The sequence below is a fragment of the Pseudorasbora parva genome, chromosome 10 (genome assembly GCF_024679245.1).
Source record: "Pseudorasbora parva isolate DD20220531a chromosome 10, ASM2467924v1, whole genome shotgun sequence".
In the NCBI taxonomy this organism is placed as follows: domain Eukaryota; kingdom Metazoa; phylum Chordata; class Actinopteri; order Cypriniformes; family Gobionidae; genus Pseudorasbora; species Pseudorasbora parva.
This window is the reverse complement of record NC_090181.1, coordinates 14,618,484-14,640,224: the sequence shown is the minus strand read 5'-3', so window position 1 is coordinate 14,640,224 and position 21,741 is coordinate 14,618,484. Positions and strand designations below refer to the sequence as shown.

The 21,741-nt window shown below is 37.5% G+C and overlaps 1 protein-coding gene and 1 non-coding gene across 3 annotated transcripts in view; one reads left to right on the top strand and one right to left on the bottom strand.

Annotated features, from left to right (window-relative positions):
- The window catches only part of bahd1 (bromo adjacent homology domain containing 1), a 47,309-nt gene that overhangs the window by 1,362 nt on the left and 24,206 nt on the right, over positions 1–21,741 (top strand). The window contains exon 2 of one of the 2 annotated variants that reach the window (XM_067455261.1): positions 1,697–1,750. The exons of the other annotated variant lie outside the window; for it this stretch is intronic. The gene's annotated coding sequence lies outside the window, so the exon portion shown is untranslated. The remainder of the gene's footprint in view (positions 1–1,696; positions 1,751–21,741) is intronic. 2 annotated transcript variants of the gene reach the window in all.
- On the bottom strand, positions 15,370–15,444 carry trnaa-agc (transfer RNA alanine (anticodon AGC)). Its single transcript has one exon. It is a non-coding gene; the product is annotated as a tRNA-Ala (tRNA).

Here is a 21,741-nt window from a genome sequence, read left to right as displayed (position 1 = left end):
GAACCAATGAAGTTCATTCTTGTTTGCGCTTCCAGAAGAACCAATGAAGTTCATTCTTGTTTGTGCTTCCAGAAGAACCAATGAAGTTCATTCTTGTTTGCGCTTCCACAAGGACCAATGAAGTTCATTCTTGTTTGCGCTTCCACAAGGACCAATGAAGTTCATTCTTGTTTGCGCTTCCACAAGGACCAATGAAGTTCATTCTTGTTTGCGCTTCCACAAGGACCAATGAAGTTCATTCTTGTTTGCGCTTCCAGAAGAACCAATGAAGTTCATTCTTGTTTGCGCTTCCAGAAGAACCAATGAAGTTCATTCTTGTTTGCGCTTCCACAAGGACCAATGAAGTTCATTCTTGTTTGCGCTTCCACAAGGACCAATGAAGTTCATTCTTGTGTGTTATGCAGAATGTTTGAGCTTCTGCAAGAACCAGTGAGGTTCGTTCTTGTGTTGTGCAGCACGTTTCAGCTTCCGCAAGAACCAGTGAGGCTGATTCTCGTGTGTTACGCAGCACATTTGAGCTTCAGCATAACCCAATGAGGTTTAGTCTCCTTTGAACTTCCGCAAGAACCAATGAGGTTCATTCTCGTGTTACGCAGCACATTTGAGCTTCCAAAAGAACCAATGAGTCTCATTTTTGTTATGCAGCACATTTGAGATTCCACAAGAGCCAATGAGGTTCGTTCTCGTGTTACGCAGCACATTTGAGCTTCAGCATGAACCAATGAGGCTCATTCTCATGTTACGCAGCACGTTTGAGCTTCCACAAGAACCAATGAGTCTCATTTTTGTTATGCAGCACATTTGAGATTCCACAAGAGCCAATGAGGCTCATTCTTTTGTTATGCAGAATGTTTGAGTTTCCGCAAGAACCAATGAGGTTCATTCTCGTGTGTTACGCAGCACATTTGAGCTTCAGCATGAACCAATGAGGCTCATTCTCATGTTACACAGGACATTTGAGCTTCCACAAGAAGCATTGAGGCTCATTTTTGTTATCCAGCTCATTTGAGATTCCACAAGAACCAATGAGGTTCATTCTCGTGTGTTACGCAGCACATTTGAGCTTCAGCATGAACCAATGAGGCTCATTCTCAGGTTACGCAGGACATTTGAGCTTCCACAAGAAGCATTGAGGCTCATTTTTGTTATCCAGCTCATTTGTGCTTCCGCAAGAACCAATGAGGTTCATTCTCGTGTTTCGCAGCACGTTTGAGCTTCCACGAGAACAAATGAGGTTCGTTCTTGTGTGTTATGCAGAATGTTTGATCTTTCACAACCAATGAGGTTCATTCGTGTGCTACGCAGCATGTTTGCGCTTCCTCAAGAACCAATGAGGTTCATTCTTGTGTGTTATGCAGCATGTTTGCGCTTCCTCAAGAACCAATGAGGTTCATTCTTGTGTGTTACGCAGCATGTTTGAGCTTCCGGAAGAACCAATGAGGTTTGTTCTCATATATCGAGCAGGTTTGATTAAGCTTCTGTTTATGATCGCAAAACAATGTTTATATGTGAATAAAAGCCTACATTCAATCTGGTCTTATCAAACAATCACGTTTTTGGACTATGCTAAATTCATATGGATTAGTTTTACAATCTTTTTATTAACTTTTTGAAGAATCAAAGTGGTTGTTGCATGGACTGTCAATAGAGGGACAGAAATGTCTTTAATAAATAAATCTTCATTTGTGTTCTGAAGATGAATGACGAATGAAGATGAATGAAAGGCTTGCAGGTTTGGAACAACATGAGGGTAAGTGATTAATGACAGAATTTTCATTTTTGGGTGAACTAATCCTATGTTTTGATTGATTGATCTATATAAAAATGTACCTATTTAAATAACAATTTTAAGTGTACTAAATAATGTTGAATGTAATATCTGCTTTAATGGGCTATTTGTGCTCCATGACATTATTGTATGACCGTGTCACCATATTGCTGTGCTGTCGATAAGGAAAGTGAAACTGCTGTTTGCATGCCTGACCAGAGATTACATTTATGTCTGCTATCTTTCAAGTTCTATCTACAGTTTTGTTTTCATTAAGAGAAACTTGTAAGGCTTTTTCTTTAATTGAAAAGGTGTTTAGTTTAAAATTTACCTCAAATCTTTGACGTTAATTGTCAAGTTCATATCATCCAGACTTTATATGCTATTGTTTGAAAAGGCATTATTGTCAAGGTTGCAACCCAGGCTCATTGGAAATACGTGACTCTGCCTACATTTTTGTAACACCCGAATTATGTACCTCCAGGTACGTTTACCTGCACTTTTTGGGTGAAATGTCCACCGGAGGCGCTAAGTGGTAATATTTTTTTCTCCATTCCAGGTGCGCAACATGGCATCATGACTTAACGCGTAAACATAACCTAATTTTATATTTTGGAGCAACTAACTCCACTCCTACCCTAAACCTACCAACTCTCAAAAATATAAAACCCGTATCAGGCAAATAAATGTACAGTCACATGTATTTATTGCAAAAACTGACCAAAAAACAGTATAAAAGTATTAACTCATGTTGCATTCCAAGTCTTCTGAAGTCATACGCTATCTTCATGAGAAGAACAGAGTTGATCTTAATGTTTTAGTCATTGAAATGATGATCGCGCTCCTTTACGAACAGAACACACACACACGCATGCACTCCTTCATTCATATTTCAAATTCAAATGATACACACAAGTTTAATGACACAATCGGTCACGATACACACGAGAGCCAATAGCATTTTACAATCAAAGCTGACGTAATGACACAATTGGTCACGAGACACACGGCAGCCAATGCTGTCAAAGCTGACCTGACGTTTCTTCCAGCGGCAATATTTGAAAATGTATTATTAATCTCTGGTGGATGGACTCGACGTTACTGATCGCTTTTGGGGATTTACTTCACACAAATCAATCGTTTGGCCTCTGAACACTTGGGATATTTGTACTTTCTGAATAAATGATGCATGCAGTCATCTCTGCCTGTTATATCCTGTTTTTTATAATACATAAATGGGTAGGTTTAGGGAAGGGATTGAGTTATGCGTTCAAAATGTGTCTGAATATGAGTGTGTCCACATGGTAAATGGATTTATAAACATATACTAAATAGTTTTTTTGAAAATGTAAAAATGCAGAATGTTTCTTGTGATGGGTAGGTTTAGGGGCTGTGCATGTGTGTGTGATGGCTAGGTTTAGGGGTAGGGGCAGTGTAGGGGGATAGAATGTAACGGCTTTGATAAACACGCTAAAAAGCGATTATGCGTCTTGATAGCACGCCAAAATGGCATACGAATTGGCGTGTCAGTCTGGGAATGGAGAACAAATATTACCACTTGGCGCCTCCGGTGGACGTTTCACCCAAAAAGTGCAGGTAAACGTACCTGGAGGTACATAATTCGGGTGTTGCAAAAATGTAGGCAGAGTCACGTATTTCCAATGAGCCTGGGTTTCAATTTTGTATTTATTTGTATTCTGAGAATAACACTGATGATGAAGTGCAGGTTTAATTTATGTTAACACACAAAAGACATGAGAAGCAAGTTGGTATGGAAAATATATTTAGATCAGGCCTGAAACTAATGAATAAGCAGTTTTGTTTGTAATATTTCTCCTATTTTTATTAATTTGTCTGGTCATCTAGCTTGCCAATTTTAATGCCGTTATTATCCAGAGCTGCCTTGTCATGTTTGAGGAGCAAGCGTATGTTCTGTTGTCCTATTTTATGATCCAATTATAGGATTTTTGAATGATGTTGGGCTATGTAGTCTGATGTTCAATGTGGCTTAATTCACATTCCTTTAGGCTGTCCTTTTAAGTGCCTGAATTGCATGTTATAATGATGATTCCATGATGATTGTTTTGTTTTTACATTTCATTGGTTTTGTTTGACCTAAATGCCTTCATAAAAAATTTAAAATGTTTAAAATACACTTACAAGGCAATGTGCTCCAAAACAGTCAGCTAAATGTAAAATGTTTTGACTAAACTGACGAGGTAAAATATAACCTAAGGTCTAAATGCCACTATCAGAAGAGGATATAAATAGCGTTCAGGTCTGCTGAATATAAAGTGACAGTAATTATGGTATTACTTTGTTGAAAGCTTGAAGCAGAAGGAAATGAAACGAGCAGTATGGATGAAAGTTTAGAGGTTCAGGGTCCGTCGTATATGTATGTAGTGTATTACCTTCTGTGTAAATATTAGGATGTGTAGGCTATATTATTGTGTAGGCTATATAAGAAGTGATGAGAAGCCTAAAAATGTTGAAATAACTGCAGGTGCTTTTTACTGCAAAGAGTATTTTAATGTGTAGAGAACTTGAGTTTTTTAAAGTTGTAAATGAAACAAAGATCATTGGAGTACGTTTTATACCACGACAGTTGATCTTTGAAGTTTACTAGCAATTTCTGATTGAATATTTTTTCAAATGAAAGCATACACTTTTTTTTCTTCAGTGGTATGCTCCTCAGTTTAACAGATTTATATGAAACAGCTGGGTAGGGGATATTTTTATCTTTGTAGTACAGCATGAAAGGTTTTATACATATGAAAATTAATATAAAATCTCATGTTTACTCTGGTCATAAATCGCCAATAGAATTATTAGGAATGCAGTGATATTGAAATTCTGGCCAATACTGATGAATGGTAAATAATAGAACAACAGTTATTTTAAATTGTACGATTGAATTTATGCATGACAACATTATAATGTACAGTTTAAAAAATGGATGTTGCAGTTGTGATGTGAAATTATTAGCGTTTTAAAGATGAATTTGTGGCCATTAAATTAATCTAAATCTAATCTGAATGTGTCAAATATCCACAGTAACTAATAGATATAGATACATCATGAGTAAATGTCAAACATTTTTCAGATATATAAATAGTTTCCTTTTTGCACTGATCCTATTTTCGTTATCAAGTATGCTTAGAACAGATCAGTCTCTCACTGAATCAATTCAACTCATGTTTAACATGAATTATCACCTCTTGGGAAAAAGAAATCCATCAAACATGTATGCATGATTAGGATTTTTCACTGAGCAGATCATCAGTGATATCCCATTACAGACGGCAGCTTATGTGCAGCAAATTGACTTTTAGATTAATGGTCCATAACCCCTTTTACCAAATTTGTGCAACATGGAGTATAACAGAGCTGCCTCGTCTCCACTCGTTGCACATCAAATCAAAAAAATTTGACATGGAGAATTGGATTTGAAAAGATAAAGTTGTAATGATTCCACAACAGCTTCATTGTATTGAAATGCTTCACAAGTGGAGATTCGGGGTGAACGCTAGTTTATCTTTAAAGCATTGATTTTTTTTGCTGATACAAACAAGATATAAAATAATAGCATCCATTGATATAATAGTCATTTTGCTGCTGATCTGCCAAAGCTTGTATGTACGTCTTCCAGTGGGACTCGGGGACAAAGCCACTTACAGAATTTAAACAAAGCAGAGCCTCCAAATTCCCGTGACACACGGGTCCATTTTCTTTGGCATACAGTATGCATAGAAGCAAGTTCCAAAATTAGGGACGCACAATATTGATGCCATTTCACCAATCGAATAATTTTAGAGATTTAATTATTATTATAATCATGATCATTTATGCCTTTTCCCCTATTACACATTTCCCATATTTTTCATTTTTTTGCTGTCATTTACCTTAAGATAATCGCTAAAAACACAAATTTAATAACACTGCTAAATGTTATGATGTGTAACATGAATAACACTGATATAATGTTTTGCTAAATTCATGTGTATGTGTTCATGTTTTCATCTTTGTACCATTAAAACGGCAAGTAGCTTAAAACAGTGTCCTCATTATAAACAAAGCATTTATTTAAAGGGGTGATGAATTGAGATATCAACTTTCCCTTGAGCTTTTGATATATAAAAGGTCATAGTAATATAAGATTATCCTGTACGTTTTAGAGCTGAAAACTTCCCTTTTAGTCAAAGAAAAGCTTTTATAGACACCAGGTACAGAAAATGGTCATGTGCTTCATCCTGACATTATCGTGCGACAAAACACCGCCTCTACAGAATGTGTAATTCAGTAACCCCACCGACTCATGGAGCTGATCGGATCACTAGTCAGGAGCAATGTGGAAGAAGATAGCAAGATATTGTGGAAGAACACTGTCGCTGCATAAGCTTCATTCGGATGATAATATTAGGAATGTGTGATACTTCATTTATTTTTAATGTAGTTCCAGTTCACGTGGTGAAGACCGTACGTTTGTTCGTAATCGCTTCATTTCACTGTGGAATCGTTTGTAAACAAGCCTCAAGTGCTGGATTTGCAGACACAATGGACACTTCTATATTGGATCCGACAGGAATGGTGCAACAAACTTATGTGAGTAAAACGTCTTTTTTTTAATATGTAGTAATAGTAGTCTGGGGGCTTTCCCAGACGGGCTAACCAGATGGGTAACCAGACTAGTGTGTTTTCCAGATGGGCTAACAAAACGTACGCCTGCTGGCAGAAATTCTTTCTTGATGTGGTTTTGTGGGTGTGTGTGCGTGCGATTCACGCTTATATCTACTTATCGTGCGGGCCATGTAATACAGAAATAATATTCCAATCAATCGCGGATGGATGAGAAATAAATCATTGTGTTTGCTTGATAAAGATGTTTAAGAGCCCTGTGGTCGGGAGAATCTTTGCAGTTGCCGCTTTCAAAATAATCCCTCCCTTGTGTGAACTGACAGGGGCTAGATATGACAGCGGAGCTGAAGCTCATTAAACATGCAAATTTTATCCAATCCTAGCCTTCGGCGTTTACTTCCAAGTCTCCAGTGCGGCCCGCCCATCAAAACCCAGCGTTCACTGACTCAAAATCAGTGTAGAAAATAGCTTATTACTTATTAGTTATGATGTTTTTTTTTAATGTAACAACTACACAAACGTCATTAGTTGACCTCAGACAACTGTATAAAAAAAGAAAAAAGCCAGTTCATGGCACCTTTAATTCTTTGAAGCATACGATCACAACAGAGTGATTTCGAATGTTCAATGCATCATGTGATCAACTGCTAATGTCAAAAATGTGTCATATCACAACAATTAAGTGTTTTCAAACAAATATTTATTTTAGGTTTTAGACATTTTTATACACAAATGTAGCAAAAATGTACAATTTACAAATTATTTTGTAAAATACACAGATTTATGGAAGCAGCAATAATAATCCCCTTAATTATAATGTGATGACGTGTTATTCATATCAGATTGTGTAGATAACTAAAAAGTTTACTCTATTCTTCTCCCAGTTTAACGTCCACTAAATTTCAGTATTTCTGGAGAAATGAATGAATATACACATTGTAAACGACATATGATTGGCTGAATTGTAGGGCAAGTAAACATGGTGTGGCCCATCACACATTTTTATTAAGATCATTAAAAAGATGTTTATAAAGGTGACAATGCATTCACTGACAGCCCATTCACACCAAAGACAATAATTATAAGATAACCATAAAGATATAGTTCCAAAAAAAAAACAGTTCACACTACAGCAATAATGATAATGGCACAGAGAAACTGTATCGTTAGCATCACTTTCAGAATGATTTTATCCTGCTAATGAATGATTAAAAACACTGACATCCAATCAAAATGGATGTGGGGCCCCTCCCACTAGTATTCAATCGTTTAACTGCTGACATTTGCTTACACTGGATGTGAGCATTGTGTTGCATCAAAAGCAAATAGAATCCATTATTATAATCACTGATGCTGTCTACACTGGATACAGTATACAGATGCCGTTCACTTTCTGATGTACTCCACATCCTTGATTTCATAAATCTTTGTCTATAAATTATGGTTTTATATATATATCTTCAAAACACTTACTCGTATACAATATAGTGATTGCCTGTTGATCCTGTTTCCTATGCAGTGATGTTAGTCAGTCATAACAGTAGCTGTTTACTGACAAACTTTAAAGGAGTAGCCCCTTAAAAACGGATCATTTCAGACAGGTCAGAATAAAGATTCAAATTGTTTTTCCACATAATTTGTTTTTTTGCAAATAACGTTATAACATTATAAGTGATCCTCAAAGGAAATGTAAGAATTTAAATAAATAAAAAAAAATATCCATGTCATGACCCCTTTAAATTGTAGTTAAAAAAAAATCTTAGTGTACCATCAATGTTTGATGTTTGACCGTTTGACCATGAAAGTGTCAAGACTTGTTGATAGTCTTTGTTCTCTGTCCAAAAACTGCAACCGTGTGAATAATTAGAAATTTAACTTTTTCACTCAAGCTCATTTGTTGTTTCAGATGTTTGAATCATCTTCCTCCTCATGCATATTTAATAATTCATTTGCAAACAGTTCTTTGAATGTACCAAATGTCAGCTGACTAATCGGTGATGACTAATTGTTTTCCCTTGAGGGCAATGTGTACTGAAAGCTGGTCATGGAAACCTATAGAGACGCAGTTTCTCACTAGCGACACTCCATGAAACAAATGTATCATGTTTATTTGGATAATTTAGGGTGAGATTGGGTCAGTTAGACTCACAAAGGCTCAAATGTCCCTTCTTTTCATCCTAGATGAAATCCCCAGAGGCAAGACATTCTTTAGGCTGCATCAAAAGTACTTTGATTACAGTATTGCTATTTGAATGAAGACACTGGAATGTTCTTCATTACCTTCAGGACGTGTCCCGTAGATTTTCAGCTCACATATGCTTGACGAGGAAGAGTCGTTTCATGTGGCTAATCTTAAACCCATCAGACACAACCTGGTCCTGTGCCAGAGCCACAGCTGTGAAATTTACTGGTCTGTTCAAGAAGAGAACTGGGGGTAAAAGTGGCCACCGAAACCAAATTCAGCTGTTTGTGCGTTTGCAGCTGTGGTTGACGTGAAGGCGCTGAAGCTCTGGTCTGTTAGCACTGCTAAAATGTTTATGCTAAAATGATGGTAAAGCCTGCTCCTGAGCCATGTTAAAATCTTCCAAGCCTAGACCTCAGGCTTCCCCTGAAGCTTATAGAGCACATGGTCTTCAAAGTCACAGATGGCAACACCCAGCGTGCGAGAACACAAGATTGAGCCTCTATTGTTGTTTGTGCTGGTCGTTACTACACAGCTGGAAATCCAGTCAAACTATTGTTGATTTTTGCTCTCAGAAAGCATCTAACGGTGTCGATTCTTCATTGTAATCTTAACAAGATTTGTCATACGAATGTATTCTGAGGGGAAAAAAAAAATCCCTTGCGCTTTCCTGGGCACTTTGCCCTGTGTCTTTCATGCTTTTGAAGGCAGACTCCTTAACAACTAACAAGAGTTTGACTTCCTGTGTTCTGTCAGTTCAGTGGCAACAAACTGTCATCTGAGAGTCTGAACTAACACAAGCAAACAAATTAACATGCTGTGTACATCCACAGTCTCTTTATGCTTTCTTGAGATGTAATGAAAGATCTTTTACACTCTGTTCATGGCAATAGTGTATCGCTAAACAAAACCACTTAACTGAAACTGTTATACTTGAAAACAATGTTATATCAAATTAAGTGTAATTCATTGTGGAAATGGGTTTCCTTAAAGTCAACATGAAATCAAAGTGTACAAATCCACTTTTTTTATGGAAGATTACAGTATCGAGGATAAAATATTTATCTGTGCACATCTTTTTTTCTTTCTTCAATTGCTCTCATAATTTTTGATCAAAATAACTTCCTGACATGACATTTACTAATATGAGAAACTGTCACTCACAAGACAATTGCGAACCACAACCATTCAATCAATTCCCCATGGACAAAATCATCACTCCCTACATTTTCTCTTAGATATGCCGTTTCACTCAGATACATCACAATGGGGAAGAAACAATTCTCGTAACTTCCATTTAAAACTGTAAAGAAATATCTTATGTAGTGGAAACTGAACAAGATTATTTCTAACTAAGTAAATTGATTAATGGCAACAATAATTTTTTAATATCCAAGATCTCATTTTAAAGGCGCAGTATGTATGATTTTTGGATTTAAAATATCCAACAACCACTAGAACAATGTTATATATTTTGTTGACTTGTGTACTTGCATTATCTCAAATGTTTCCAAAAATGTTTAAATCCAGAGAAATAAGCAAATTTAACCAGGACATGGACTGTGTCCATGCATTGCATATAAAATTACATCATACTCTTTTATTTTGTAGAAACCATGGATACGCTTTAATATATTATGTGTTTTATTAGACAAGTGACCAACTGTTTGGATACATTCATTGACAGAAAACAAATTATTGTTATACAGCTCAACACGGTTAGTCAAATTTTGATTGAGTTGGGGATTGAACGTTGGTATGCTGCCTGTTATTTTATTTTATTATGTGTATTGTTTTTGGATTATCTGTCTATCTGTCTGTCTGCCAATTTTTTTTTTTTTTTTTAAAGGGAAAGACATCAGCTCTTAAAAAAAAATGCAGTGACAACTTTTCAAGTATTGAGGAAAGGTATATTGGTATAGCCCTGTTTGTATGGTAAATATTTATTGTGGGGTTGTAAGGTATTTTCATTATTTACAGGGGCTAGTCTGTGATTTCTATTGCCGTCCGAATCCAGAATGTCAGTGTTTTTCTCCCACCACCCACGTAAAAATCCCTGGCCAAATTACCTACAGTTTTTTGTTTTGTTTTTTGACAAACACCAAGGTCGCGTGGTAATTTAATTGCCCTCCGAAATCCACATCTCTGAGTTTTCGAGATCACCTAAAAATGCATTATATCTGACCACTGCGGAGCACCATACCAGTGCGTTTTGCTGTAACTTGGATGCATTTTAAAAGTCTAGTCTACACATTTATTACTGAACTGCTGGAAAGTATTTACAAGAACAATCTTTCATCACTGCTCAAAAGAGAAAGAGAAGAAAAGCACATACACATTTGAAATGGCCAGTTATTACGCCAGCAATCATACATTAAATAACCAAGCAGGATTAGGTTTACCTCATGTAAGAGGTTGTAAATCACCATCCTAATGCACAAGTTTCATCACTGAGGTGGCATGCAAAATCTTTTTTTACGGACATCCACATGAGAAACAATTACCATCCGAATAGGGCTTTTGTTGTTCCACTTCTAACCAGGGATGATGTAAAGGTGATATTAAATCATTCAAGTGCAAAGACCAATCACACGCTGCTTTCTGTGCTGCGCATAGATCCTAAGCATCCAGAACGACTTCTCGTATTTAATAGTGTGCAACACTGAATTGTTCTCCTCATCTTTTTGCATGTACAAATCAAAATACACACAAAAATGTCAAAATATTCACGTAAACACAGTTGGTTATGTCTTAAATGTATGTAAACTGTTTTGTTGACAAAGCAAATGTGTGTGTAACAGTATATTGGATCCATGCATCTCTATAGTGATAGCAGCCTATTCCCCCTGCCTTCTCTTTAATTGTCAGTCAAACAACAAAATTTAGCCTGTTGATCTTTGATCATGATAGTACAATTAAATATTTTGAAATAAGACTTAGAATAAATGTGTAGGGTGTTTTATTTTATTTAATTTTTTACCTTATTGGAATCAAAAATTAGCCTGATGTGGTCATACTCAATTCTAGTCAGAATATGAGTCTGAAACTGCTCCATTGGGCTGTGATTATGAGGCGTGTTTCAACCGAACCAGGAAAGACATCAATTGGACAGACCTACAACCAATCAGAGCAACGAAGCGACGCATTGTCAAATGTCAACAGAGTTCAACTGCACTGTGTTGCCAAGTCGCGTTTTTTCTCTTGAATTTGAAGTGACTATTATGTGATATATAGACCCATGAGTATGAATTTTGGCAGGCAACCTTGCCAAAATAACACACATTTTACCCCCCAAACGCCATTTTTTCCCCAGAGAACCCCAGAGAAGCTATTAGGGCTAGTAGTTGGCGCGTTTTGTTGTAAAAACTTGGCAACCCTGTCTGCACGCGCGCTGAAATCAGGCTGGAATACACGATCTTTGCCAGTGTTGTAAAACAATTTAATGATACACAGAGTACTTACCCAACATGATCATAATTTCTGAGAGAAATTGAGATGGCGAATGCATATACAAACAAGCTCTCTGTTTAGGATTCAAACAAATATAATCCAAGCCCCTTTGATGACGTGCATGATTACGTTACTGTTTATCATCTGTCCGTCATCGTCTAAAGTGCGCCCTGATGATTTCATTGGTCCAAACAGTTTCTGTTCGGGGATAATTACTCCTCTATGGAGCAATGCCAGACCGAATTGCCCGACCTAAAATTTTTGTGGGCGGGGCTAAGTTCGGCTGGCATCCAGGCTAATCAAAAATAGGATTTGCTATGAATCTGAATAGATAAGCAGAATTGTAAGGGAGGAAACGGTATGGAAATTTAACATCACGGTTATAGTGACCCAAATTATCACGGTAATCAATATTATCAAGGTTTACTTCAAATGAGATGGTGTTCAAAAAGAACCAGTGCGCACACTGAAAACATTTCAACAAGTTATATTTTTGAAAATGAACAAACAAATAAATCAAGCAGCTCTATGCACTTTTTTAAAGCAAGATTATATTCCCTTCCATATATTGGCCGTCATCAATAACACCACATAATGCACAAATAATAATTTGGTGTAAATATAATCTCTATTATCTTTATAAATATGTTAAAGCAATGTTCTCATCAGTCCTATATCAGCTATGACACATTTAAATCTAGCATATTTTGTGTATGAGCCCAAACAGTCTCCCAGTAAAATAAATGATATCCATATTTTCATATGATGAAAATCATATGAATTTTCATATGACAGTTTATTTTATTGAATATCAAAAATCCAAAAGGTGTGCATTATACCCGACAACTAGATGAACACTTTACAGTCAGTTTTATACAACCGCGCAACATACCAATGTTGTATGTAACTTTAGAGAACGTCAAGCAAACTTTGTCAGTCATATCAGATGCGCAATGATTCTGCGGTGTTTGTTTTAAACTATTTTCGCTGCTGAAATCGAACAAAAACATTCAACTGTATGCTAATGAATCTCCTGCGTACATCGGACGATCTGCTTTGAGTGCAGATTTCAGTGAATGAGAGCGTGCTCTGAACAAAACTGGTTTATCTGAGCGCATCTGATTATTAGACATTGCATTCATAAACTCAATAGAGACACTTGTGATAGGTTATAATGCGCAACGCGATTATAACAGATGGCTTTTGAGAAGCCTATAATGAGTAGGTGACTAGCAACAGCGACGTGAGTGGCTGTGTTACACGCCACAGCGGAAATACACCAAACAAACGGCGGGTGTTAATTTCAAGCCCTGATTATTATTCCTTAAATGTCACCCTAGTCGTGTCTGAACGTGTTCGTTCATCTTTGGTTCAAGCTTCACGTTATTATTTCCCAGCCGTAGGTTTGGAATTGAGGTCAAAGTCCACTTGCCTTGGGTTCGCAAACCTTAGCAAATTTAAAGGGGGGGTGAAATGCTGTTTCATGCATACTGAGTTTTTTACACTGTTAAAGACCTGGATTCCCATCCTAAACGTAGACAAAGTTTCAAAAACTAATGTTGGACGTTTGATGGAGTATTTCTGTGTCAAAAATACTCCTTCCGGTTTCTCACAAGTTTCGGCGAGTTTTTTTCGAGTATGGGTCTACTTGACGTTAATAAGAGCGGAAGGTCCTTGTATGGGCTGTACGGGCTCTTCTCCCGGTAGGGTGCGCGCGCGCGTGACTAGAGCACTCCGTAAACAGTCTCTCAGATGCAGATCCAGTCGTCCGTGAACACTTATGTGGCGCCGCGCTTCTCTTTATTCCTATGGGTGACGTCGAGCGACTTCAACGCTTCAGCACAGCATTCCGGGAAGGCAGCGCTGCATTTGAACCGATTTGAACGCAGAAATAACGGGAAGCTTCACAACATCGTTTCAGCTGCGTCTCAAAATGGATTTACACGCCACTGCTGTCAGGACTTTACCAAATCATACCAAAGAAGTGTGTTTTTGACGGAGCAGTCCCAGCGATAAAGCTTCGGTCCTGCTTTGGAAGCAGCCGGGGAGTTAACTTAAACTGCTTCAAATGTCTCTGCTTTTGGCTACGGACGCATGAGTAAACATCAGTAAACGACACGATCGCGTGCTTCGTCATTCAAATGCGCTAACGGTTACTCCATTGTTGTTCTCTGTATAACGTTACAGTATTCTGACGTGCAAAACCATTTTGCTTGCTACTTCTAAGGTCTAGTCGCATACAATAGTCCATAAACCGAATCATGTCCTCATACACTGCGAGTAAACACACAGAAATGTGGAGAGGCCACTAAATACAGTAACTTACATACCACAGAGACGGACGTCCTGATGTTGCCGTTTCTCCTGTTCAATTTATTTCTCCCTCAGATTTGATTGTGGATCATTATCTGTATTAGCTGAGATAGCATACATGGGCTTCTCCACACTTGAGGACGTCACCGCTTTGCGCGCTTGTCATTCTTTAGCTCCGCCCACACGATACGCCCCCAGGTGCTCGTTTTTTTCCGGAAAGACTCGGTACAGCCCATATTTCTTTTATAAATATGATAAAACTAAAGACTTTTCGGAGATATGAAGGATGCAATACTACTCTATAGGTACTCAAGATTGACATGAGATTGACTGAAACTGAGTGTTTCACCCCCCCTTTAAAGTGTTTCCCCTAATACAGCGACTTTCTTCTGGCACGTTCTGCTGCGGACAGGGTGACCACAGCATCTTCCATTAATTTTATCTCAGGACTTTTTTAAAAGCCAAAATATGGCTTTAAATTTAAAAGCCAAAATATGGCCACACCTCAGATTTTAGAAGGCTGAAAAATCTCCCGGTGCTGTCTTCTGTCATTTCTTCTCATTCAGAAAACAGCGTTGCGTCATGTCACGTGCTGCGCGCGCCTGCACCAGACTGGATAGGATTCACCGCGACTTTTCAAAATCGTGATAATCACTGACGGTTTTAATGATTATTCAATTTTAAACGATATTACTAACCGCCAGTATTACCGTGGTTTATTGTGAAACCGGTAATCGTTTCATAAGCATTAAAATTCAAATGATTCCCAACCCTGCTTCTAACAGCATTTCATTATATAATGTCAATATACAGTATGAATCTACTTATAAAAACCACATTAGGAATCATCATAAAATAGTCTATCCATAAATCATGGCCAATACTCATACAGAAATGGTGCACAGGGTCAATGCCAAACGGTCATCACATTTACATTTACATTTATGCATTTGGCAGACGCTTTTATCCAAAGCGACTTACATTGCATTCAAGGTACACATTTTACATTATTGTCAGTTCTTGCTCTCCCTGGGAATCGAACCCATGACCTTGGCGTTGCTAGCGCCATGCTCTACTGGTTGAGCTACAGGAAAGCCATCAGGGTAGCATACATGCAATAAACATTAACTCACAGAATATGTAACAAAATACCATAATGTACATTTAAAGCTACACTGTGTAACGTTTTTAATTTATTCTTAGCTAAAATCACTTAGTTCTTTCAAAAATATATGTGCTCATTAATGTATATTTACTTCTTTCAAGTAATAATGCATTCTCGTAAGTTTATAATATACCATTGAAAATACATACGTGTTGAGGGTGCGGATGGCGGTCACCATGTTGCTCCTCCATCTTGAAAGTACATTTGCCAAAGAGGGACATACCCATAAATTCAAGCTTCGCTTTTCGCGTTTTTACACTCGATGGCACTGTGTCGAATGTGAAGAGGAGGATTGCTTGAGGCAGCTATATGATGATGGAGGATCACTCTTAAGCCCCTTTCTAACTGCACGTCGAACCCGCAATATTCCCGGAACATTGCCGGGTCGCCTTCTGTGTGAAAGCAACCACGTCCCGGAATTGATTACAGAATTCGACCCGGGTCGGGGACCTAGTAACATTGCGGGATATATATCAGAGTCGCCAAGGAAGCGGAAAAGAGAATTAAGACGGCAACGGGACAGGCAAATCAACAAGACAAAAGTAAATATTGGAGTGGCCTTTCCAAGATGGAAAGAGCTCATGAGGAGCAACGATTTTAAAAAGAACGCCGACGTTGCCTGCTTTCTTCTTGACAGGTAATATTAATATTTGTGTATATTGGAAGTTTTATTGTTGCTTGGCTAACGTAAATTATATCATGATGTGCTGTGCATAACACTAGAACAACGTCTAGGATAGTTTTCCTCGTGTCAATGACGAAAAAGTATTGTTTACCTTATAACATAAATCCGTGTTCTATGGCGGATAACATGAGATTAATATTTTAATTGCATTATAATTTGTTTGCCTTACGCTAGTGGTGTTATACAATATACAGAATAACGATAGCACTGATAAAAGTAACTTTACTAAGAGCTTGCATTCGTCTGGGAACCTGATAGCTGATGTTAGCAATACTGGTTAAAAATAACGAAACCGTAAAACTATTATTCATTTTACATAGATTAATTTGATCATAGATCAATCATTTGGTAAATTAAATAACTGCACATTATAATAGTTTTCAAAAATTACCTCATCACTTGAGTTGAAGCAACATTCACCGAAGAGGTCGAACTGGAAGCCATGACTAAATCGGCCACCGGAGGAGTTGAAACGAAATCGAAAATTGAGAGGAGCAGAAACTATTATTCACTGGATGGTCATATACCTTTACACCACTAGATGGGGGAAAATATCACACAGTGTAGCTTTAATGTAGGCTACATGAAATTTAATTATTTATATTAACTTTAATCATTTTTAATGTTACGCAGGGACTTCTGGGAATTACCTTTTACAGTTTTTCACCATAATTTTGGTGATTTTCATTTTTTTGTTTGCATGAAATATGACAGCATTTTACAGTAAAATGATATATAATGTTAATTAATTTTCAGTTTTCCCACCATAATGTAACTTACGGTTAACCCATTAACTTTTTTTCCTGTAAAAATGACAAGCATTTTTAGTCATGCATCAGTGGCCGAATATTAGCAAATCTGGCTAATTAATTAATGAACTGCTGTTAATATTAATATATAAGCTTGCTTATTTTTCACATGAATAGTGAAGAGGGGCAGTTGGTGCGCTATGCCATCTTTTTATTAGGACCCTTCTTCAGCTTTTCTCATCTGAGCCTGATTATATATTAATAAGAGAATTAGATTTTATTAGACATTATTGAACCTCACATCAAGTCATCGTCATGTGAAACCCTTGGATTTATGTTCCTCTTGTTCAGTTTGCCTATACGATTACGGTTCTGTTCCGTGTGTTTGAGGGATGCTCCGTTGTTTTATTGGTTTGTTGATTAAACGTAATTTTGGAAATCTGCAGAATTGACCAATGATAATGGTAATATCTTTTGGTTTAATCAATTATTCTAAAAGTGGCCTTTTCTCTACATTAATTGCTGTTAGAAGAAGAACTGGTTTTGGCTTAATTGGTCAATGTCTAATAGAAAAATAGATACATTTCTTCTGTAAATGCCACTATACATATACCCAGTACCGCCGTCTTGATGCCCGAATCTTGCATTGATAGGAGCATTGACAGAAAGGAGCAGCTGAGGCAAATTAAGAAAGCAACTTTTCTGAAAGCTTCACTTTATAGCGCACTGAAATGGAGTAAACTCTTGAGTCGCTAACTGGCAGAAGGTCGCACAGTGGACAGTGAACTCTTGGACAATGTGTTAGTGTCAGTATCAGACTGTGCCTCTGCACTCTTGGTGTGATGACGCAGTGGGTTAACATAAACGCTTTTCAGCCTCTTCTCAGTGAATTCTCTGCTTTTCAAATGCCAGAGTGTAAATGAACCCATGGCCACCTGGGCTGATAGAGCTTCATTTTTAGAGGTTCTTTTGAGCATTTATGTAGTTCTCATAACAGCTGATATGTAACTCTTATCATGCGAATTTGCAAAACTGGTTAATAATGTAGTCTGTAGTATTTGGATATACAGGGGCAAAAAGTACGACTCAAGTAAAACCCAAAAATACTCAGTTAGTACATTGCACCTCTGCACAGAAAAGGATAATAAAACAAACAAATGGTTTAATTTACTTTTTTGCGTTTGAATTTTGTTTACCAATTTTCTATACTTACTAATAGGGAGAACTTCATAGGGAAATTCAAGAGTAATTTCCTCCTGTTGGCATCAATGACATACGGATGACCAAGCTTTTACTTAGTCCTTTGCTTTACCTTCTGATCTATCAAAAGCAGTGAGCATCTGTTAAATGAGGCCCAATTATGTGAGTTAAATGGCTATTTGAAATGCTTTTTTTTCTCTCTCTCTCGTTAAATCAACATTAAAATGCATTTCAAGAAGCGTAGGATAATCACGTTCATGAGAAGGCCAAGCTGAAGGCTGATCTGCTGGAAAAAAACATCTTTACTTTGAGGTTTATGCTATGAGCTTGTGTCAGTGTAAAATGAGCTTTGCTTGCAGTGTTAATTGTTACCTCTGTTCATTTGTTTTTGGTTCGAGTTTTCCGTTTTAAAAGACTGATGGAAATTTGAGATGACACTAACATTTGCATTGCTTTTATCATGATTGGTTCATATAGCAGAAAATCACCGTTTAACTTTGTAAAGCTTTTTCCACTTAAGATACTAATGGGCTTGATAGAAGGTCTAATATATCCACCCACTTTTTATTTCTAAGATTAGGCTGTGTTTGCCATCCTGCCACATGCAGTGTGTTTTAAAGGCTCCCTGATTAAATATCATAATCAACAGGGTAACCAGACATTTTAGGGACCGTTCATTTAACATCTCTATTTGATATATTATCTGAGACATTACAGCCTCAGAGAAAGAATCTTTGAGCATAAGATCCTAGTTAATGTTTCATTGTGTGTATTACGATTTGGCCTCAAGCAAGTTTTGTGAAGATTTGTAAGTGCTTATCTATTTGATCTGTTGAGCTTATTAGTCTAAGTATGAGAATTCCATTCATTTTTCCTAAACTAAGCTTTTCTGAATGGTAACATGTCAATTTATATGTGAAAATTAAACTTTTGAGCTTCTGAGTTTCTCACAGACTAGCCTTTGTAGGACCTTGAAACTTTTGTCCTCCTGTATGTAGAGATTCTATACATGATTATCATTATGGATTCCTCCGAGCTCTCAAGCGTATCAACTTTGTATTCATACACTCACCTCCAATTGTATTCTTAGTGTATGTGAACTCTGTCGAAAGCCAGAGATGGGCATAAATACATGGAAATGTATTTAAAATACAATTACAAAATACTGTGAGGAAAAATGTATTTAAATACAAATACAAAATACTGTGTGGAAAAATGTATTTAAATACAAATACAGTATTTTGTATTTTGAAAATACACCAAATACATGTGAAATTGGTAATTCAGTGCAGGTATCCCTATTAGGCTGAAATATATCTGGGCCTATTCTGAATGCCAAAAAGCATTTAGATGTGTGCAACTGCTTAGAAACTTTCGTTTTCAGTTTATATTCCCTTCCCCTGCCCTGTAGGAAATAAAACAAAAACTAATTTTTAACTTTTATTATATTTTATCACCATCATTACTTCGAACTCAGTAACAAGACCTCAATAACACAAAGTCAATTATATATTAAATAACTGATGGTGTACTCTTCCAGGTGGTGTACCTGTGTGTTTCAGACATCCATCTAGGCGATACCCTTTAGCACCACCAGCTTTTCAAAAAGATTGGGTTTAAGGCGTCGTCTGTGTGGCCTATTGATTAAACCCGCAAAGGAAAACAAGCGCTCTACAGGAGCTGAAGAGGGAATGATTGTGTTGAACCTCACAAACAGCTGTCTAATAAGTGGATACTGGTTCAAGATGTTCAAATCCTTCCCCTGATCTTCTAGGAAGTGCAATGTCTCCAGTTCAGCTTTGCTGTGTGTAGACATGCCAGAGACCTCAACATCTTCGGTAAAGACAAAAAAGTCTTCCTCTTCACCATCAGCATGTGTTGAACTTGACTCGCTTTCAGTGACAAGCCCAAGGTCTGCTGCTGACTGCAGCATTAGTTCATGAATTCTTTTTTTTCTTTCTGACAATTGTGGGGGTACCCAGCGCATTTTGAAGTATGGATGTGTTACACTTGCCAGGATTGCCTCATTGACTTCTGGTTTAAGTTGCAGAAAGCTACTGAATCTGCTTCTGAAACCATCTGTAACAGCTTGCAAAAGGTAAGAACAGTATCTGAAATTGGAGGAATGTAAAGCTTCAAGTTTAGATTCCACAGCGAACAGAGTGGGAAGAAACTCAGCATAATAGCAGGATGACTGACCCTGTAGTCTATCAATGGCGACTGCAATGGGCTTCAAGATTTTGGTGTACTCCTCCAGGTAATCCAGTTCAGCATCCCTGAAGGAAGGTAGGCTCAATTTCACCATGATATCTCCAAGTTTTTCTCTTTGAGTGTTTAGCTGGTTAAGACTGTCGTAGAGAGAGTTCCATCGTGTTGGACAAGGTGTGATCAACCTGACATTTAACAACTTAGAGAGCTTCTCTGCACTCTTTGGTCTACCTGATGCATTTCACAAGGCAGAACATTTACCCATTGTGGCATTGTTGAGACGAGAGAGACTGGCACTGTCTCTCATGGCTTTCTTCGCATCAGTGGTGGCCACTAAACTCAAGGTGTGGCATGCACACCTCAAGTGGGTTGGCAAAACAATTCCACTCTCATTCTCCTCTGAAACTGATGAATCAATGTGTACGAAAGACAGATCCTCATTGCCTTCTTGCTCATCTTGCTCTTCTACAGTGACGCTAAACTCTTTAAAGGCTTTTACAAAATTAGACCCGTTATCAGTCACTGTGGCCACAATGCGCTCGTGTGACAGCCCAAATTCAGAGTGGATTTCATCCAACAGTTCAGCAATCCGGTTGTATGTGTGTGGACTTGGAAAATGTCTGCAAGCCAATGTGACAGACTGGCGTTCCAATGTGTCATTATGAACCCAGTGTGCTGTGACTCCTATAAAACTAGACACACTAGTGGACCAGATGTCAGCCGTGGTGCAAAGATGTTTGGTAGTTTTCAACAAGTCTTTTACACTACTAACTTTTGATTCGAAGTCACAATCAATTCTTCTGCACAGTGTTCTCCTTGACATCACAGATGAGTGTGGGCTAACTCCTTGAATCAATTCGATAAATTCCTTCTGCTCAACTGTTGAGAGTGAATGCATACCTTGAACAACATAGGAAACAATCAGCTCATCTAATCTTTTTTGTGACACCACTGAGGACCCTGTAAACAACTTTGTCTGCTTGTATTTTGAATTAGCTGGAGTCTTTTTCTTTGCTGCTGAGGCTGTGACATCCTGCTTGTGTTGTTCATAGTCCTGAAGTGCTTCAGGGTGCATCCTCTTTAAATGAACTTTGAAATTTGTCGTTGCAGCTAAAGAACCAGTTATGATGTTTTTCTTTTTTGTGCACAATTTACATTCGGCTTGAACTTGGCCCAGTTCTGTTTGTTTCACAATCTTAAAGTATCTGCCATCCAATATTGCAGACCTAACCTGCCCAGTTGAACTAGTTGATGGAATATCTGGTGAATCATCATCATTCTGTTCTGCCAGTTCAACCCTGCAAAATGGATGGGATACTGTGTATTAATATTATTATGCATGAAATTATATGTGAAACATACCGTTATTTTACATTATAAATAGTT